This window comes from Neofelis nebulosa, chromosome 3 (genome assembly GCF_028018385.1).
Source record: "Neofelis nebulosa isolate mNeoNeb1 chromosome 3, mNeoNeb1.pri, whole genome shotgun sequence".
NCBI classification, from domain to species: Eukaryota; Metazoa; Chordata; class Mammalia; order Carnivora; family Felidae; genus Neofelis; species Neofelis nebulosa.
Genome location: NC_080784.1, coordinates 16466920 through 16471987, shown reverse-complemented (window position 1 = coordinate 16471987; position 5068 = coordinate 16466920). Strand labels below are relative to the sequence as shown.

Sequence of the window (5068 nt, the reverse complement as noted above, 5' to 3'; positions counted from 1 at the left end):
GGAGACAGAATGCGAGTGGGTTGGGGCAGAGAGAGAGGGAGGCACAGAATCGGAAGCAGGCTGCAGGCTCTGAGCTGTCAGCACAGAGCCTGACACGGGGCTCGAACTCAAGAGCTGTGAGATCATGACCCGAGCCGAAGCCGGACGCTCAACCAACTGAGCCACCCAGGCGCCCTTAAGATTGGCAGGGTTTGAATCCCGACTGCCGCGCTCAGCAGCCATGTGGCTTCAGGTCAGTAGCTTGACGTCTCTAACCCACAACTTCCATAAAATGGGGAGAAAATCTCATGGCAGAATTAAATACAAAGTTCAATAAATATTAGTAACTAGTATCATTAGCCATGTATATTGACACAGGGAGCTCAATCTTTCTTTAAGACAGCCTGTCTCCACCAACCCTATTCTTTCTGAATTGTCTATTTCTTGTCACCTGAATATGTTTTGGACACTTTGCTGCCTCATCTAAAGGACCTAGCACCTACTCCATCTGTCTAAATCCTAACCATCCTTCAAGTCCCCTTCAGTGGCTCCATTTGACAACCCCCCCCCCCCCCCCGCATGAGCTTGCCACCTCTTCGTTCCCATAGCACTCTTTCCCTATGCTATTTATGATAGATTGGATTCTTGCTCCCTATGATTCGCAGCCCTTTCTTGTGGAAGGATTACACATCACCCTCATAACTTGACAGGACCACTAAAATGTGAGCAGTGACATGTGTCCCATCCAAGCGGAGCTTTCAGAGTGATCTTGTAGCTCTCCCATTGCACTTTATTCTCTGTCATAAGAGTGGCATCTCCTTAGAGAGAGGCTGTCCCTCCAACCTGGGTCCTGGAAAGACGAAGATCTGTGGAGTCCACAGTCGATCTTTAGTTCAGCCATCAAGAGAATGAAAAATAAACCTTTGTTATCGGCCACTGATTTAAAGTTGACATTACTGTAGCAAAACCTAACATAAACTGACTAAGGCACCACTCATTTACAGTTTTCATGTGCTATTTGGTATTATTATTTATCTTTAAATAAATATATCCTGTGTTCCCAAGGTGTTTTCCAACACCAGCAGCCAATTTTCTGCTGACATCCAACTGGGTGCCCAACAATTCAATCCAATCTGTAACCTAGCATTAGCACAGACCCCACAGGGTAAGGGCTCAGTCCCAAAAAGGCTGCCTTCCTTCTTCAGATGTCACTTGCAAGTAGTAAGGCTCCACCCTTACGTCTAATTTGGCTACAAACTGGGGTTCCCGTGACCCACTTCTCAGGTTCCATAATCTGCTAGAACCATTCATAGAATTCAGGGAAATACACTTATTGGTTTACTTGAAAGGATATTATAAAGGATAAAAGATAAGCAGCCAGATGAGGAGGTACATAGAGCAAGGTCCAGGAAGGTCCTGAGTGCAGGACTGTCTATCTGTGTGGGGCTGGAATATGCCACCCTCCGGGCACGTGAATGCATCTACTAACCCAGAAGCTCATCAAATTTCTTCTTTTCGGAGGTTTTCTAGAAACTTAATCTCCAGCTGCTCCTTCCTGGAACTCAATAAGTGAGGCTGGAAGATCAACCCTATTCTGAGGCTAACATAAATCTCCTCGCTAGCATAAAAGGAAAGGGACCCTCTAAAACTAAAGGGACTCACTTTGAGTAACAAAAGACACTGAGCACTCAGGAAATTCCAAGGATTTTAGGGACTCCATGCCAGGGATTAAGGGCAAAGACCAAATATATTCTTTATCATATCATCTTTGGAATCAGAGGCACCTGGGTCGCTCAGTCAGTTAAGCGTCCGACTTTGGCTCCAGTCGTGATCCCTTGGTTTGTGAGTTTAAAGCCCAGCATTGGGCTCTGTGCTAACAGCTCAGAGCCTGGAGCTTGCTTTGGATTCTGTGTCTCCCTCTCTCTCTGCCCTTCCCCCACCTCAAAAATAAATAAACATTAAAAAAAACAAAAAAAGCCCAGAACCTTTGGAAACAGAAATCATGGCTTACATCCACAACAGTTCCCAGCTCCAGACGGTGCAAAATAGTAGCTGCCCAGTAAATGTGAGTGGATGGTAAGGATGATTTTCAATAAACTTGAAAAAGAGACAAATTAAAGCAGACCTGTTAACCCAAAGTTTAGACTAGACCACCATGCTATTTTTTTTAACACGAAAAGTGTAGAAGCTTAATAGCATGGGGGTATCTCAGTAGGAACAACACCCAGGAGACAGAGATTTCAGAAATTTAGTTATTTGTCTTCAGTAACCTCCCCAGATTATTAGCAAAAAGCCATGGGCTTGGGAAAATGGGAGCTTGGTAAATTCTGGCAAATCGATTGACCTGAAGAAGACCACATGAAGCACTCTCAACAATAGCCAAATTATGGAAAGAGCCTAAATGTCCATCAACTGATGAATGGATAAAGAAATTGTGGTTTATATACACAATGGAGTCCTACGTGGCAATGAGAAAGAATGAAATATGGCCCTTTGTAGCAACGTGGATGGAACTGGAGAGTGTGATGCTAAGTGAAATAAGCCATACAGAGAAAGACAGATACCATATGGTTTCACTCTTATATGGATCCTGAGAAACTTAACAGAAACCCATGGGGGAGGGGAAGGAAAAAAAAAAAAGAGGTTAGAGTGGAAGAGAGCCAAAGCATAAGAGACTCTTAAAAACTGAGAACAAACTGAGGGTTGATGGGGGGTGGGAGGGAGGGGAGGGTGGATGATGGGTATTGAGGAGGGCACCTTTTGGGATGAGCACTGGGTGTTGTATGGAAACTAATTTGACAATAAACTTCATATATTGGAAAAAAAAAAAAAGAAGACCGTATGAGAACAGAGTCATCTAAATGTCTTCAATAGTGAGTCCAAATGACCAGAAGGCCATATGTATGTGAGCAGCCTGCATTTTAAACTGAAGAAAAGCCTGTCAGATACACACACACACACACACACACACACACACACGGATTTTCAGCAATGATACAAAACCAGCCATGTATTCCTATATTTAGGCCTAAGACATCTCCTTCAATTCAGACTATGTAAGAATATTCCCGATGGAGACTCTTGGCATTGAATTTAACAAAGTCAAGGACGAGAAGGTATTGTCACAGAGGGAGGTGGGCACCAAACAAGGGCCAGACTTTGATCACACGGCCAAAATACTGGGGCACCAATACCGTGTCTTTGTAGTGAGTTAATTAGGTGAAATATTTTGTGCGAAAATTTTTCAGAGAGGGTATATTCTAGGGATAGATAGGCACTAGGTCATCATGCTGTGAACTGAGGTTCCATTTTATATTCAACTGTACATCCTTCGTGAACAGGTGTGTATACACACAGACCCACACCTACCTACACACTCCAACACCTACCTCCTAGATAGCACACAGTAAATGCCCAGCAAACGTTTTTAAGTGAATACCTGAAAAGCTGAATTTACGATCAAACGTCAACCCTTTGCTGCCTACATGTGCCAAACTGATAGCACCACGCACTTAAAAATGAAAACATATCTGGAAGCTTGGGATGGGGAAGCGAGGACCAAGGACCTATTATGTGGCCGGCCCTTTACAACCTATTGTTCGTATGTGGAAACTGAGGCTCAGAGAGATAAGTCACATAACTAGCGTTAAGATACATTTCTAGGCCCAAGTTGGATCTGCTCCTGACCGGGGTGTACCGTCAACAAATCAAAATTCAGATCACTTTCATGTCCCTATAAATGATCCACTTGACCAGAAATACGTGAGTTGGCTAGTCCCCCAAAGCCAAGCCAACTCAGGCTCTGTACTTATTTCCTTGTTCCTTCTCATTCCAATCAAGGTTACCTAAGTAGCCCCCGCCAATCAGATATTCTCTGTTTTTCTCTTCCCTGTTCTTTATTATTTATTTTATAAATGCTTCCTGCCGCCTTCTCTGTTTTGCCATTCTTGAATGGGGACTATCGGGTCCATGAAGTGTTAAATAGTTTATTCATATCACTTAAATTCTGTTCTCTCTCTCTCTCTTTCTTTTGATTTTAGACAGAGAATCACACTCAGTGTGGAGCCCCACATGGGGCTGCATCCCACGACCATGAGATCAGGACCTGAGCCAAAATCAAGAGTCGGATGTTTAACTGACCGAGGCACCCAGGTGCCCCTTAAACTGTCTTCTTTAACCATTTTTTAAACACCGGGAAGAGGCAGAGTCCAGCCTTGAACTTAGAGATTTGTATTTTTCTATTCTATCACAGGCGCTTAACCTAGGGAGCCTCGGACACCCACAGACAGCATACGGGAAGCGTTTATGAGGTGCGGATCCATATTTTTCATCAGATTCTCAAGGTGGGCCATGGCCTCCAGAAGGCTAAGGTGTGGGCCTGGGGGGAGCCTGCAGTGGCTGGGCTGGTGCAATGGGCATGAAGGAGGGGCCAGAGCAGAACTGAGGGAGGATGCATGTTGCCCACTCACCCAGTTTCAACACTACTCTGAACTCATGTCCCAACCCCACGGGGGTTACCAGTGTCCTGTTCCCAGAGACATCGGGTGATAAATGATCTGGTCCGAGTCCCATACACTCCTTGTGGTATTTTTAGACACATTCTGTTCACTGAGAGAAACTTCAAATACTGCTAGGTGTCATGGGCCCGCGACATGACTGTTCCTTGGGTGGGGTGGAAGGGTGAGAGAGACCCCAGGGACGGGGGCTGGGCTCCCCCGGGCACTCAAGCACATGATGAGGGAGCAGCATTGTGACCTCAGAGGAGAGGGAAGCCAGTGAGCTCAGGTTCTAGTAATGGACTAGAAACAACCCCTGATGAATCACATACTCAATCCAATTTTCCTCTAGACTTCTAGCCAGTAGAATGGAGATTCGAGACACTTTTTATTTATGTCACAAGGATGAGCAGAGTACTCACTGCTACCACCAGGCACGGTGAGGGGGAGTCTCTGTGTGACGTAGAGGAGAGGAAGGCACATCCTATCTGCGTGTGCATTACACGAACAAGTAATCACAATGAATGTGACAAGTTCTGTGCCAGAACCATCAGACAGAGCTGTGGGACCACCTCCGGAGGAAACAGCAGTTA

At 45.2% G+C, this 5068-nt stretch overlaps 1 long non-coding RNA gene across 1 annotated transcript; it reads right to left on the bottom strand.

The window, feature by feature from the left end:
- Positions 1-718: 718 nt before the first annotated feature.
- On the bottom strand, positions 719-4749 carry LOC131506411 (uncharacterized). The gene is made up of 2 exons (XR_009258917.1): positions 4449-4749; positions 719-865 (listed from the first exon to the last, which is right to left on the bottom strand). It is a non-coding gene; the product is annotated as an uncharacterized LOC131506411 (long non-coding RNA).
- Positions 4750-5068: the final 319 nt, after the last annotated feature.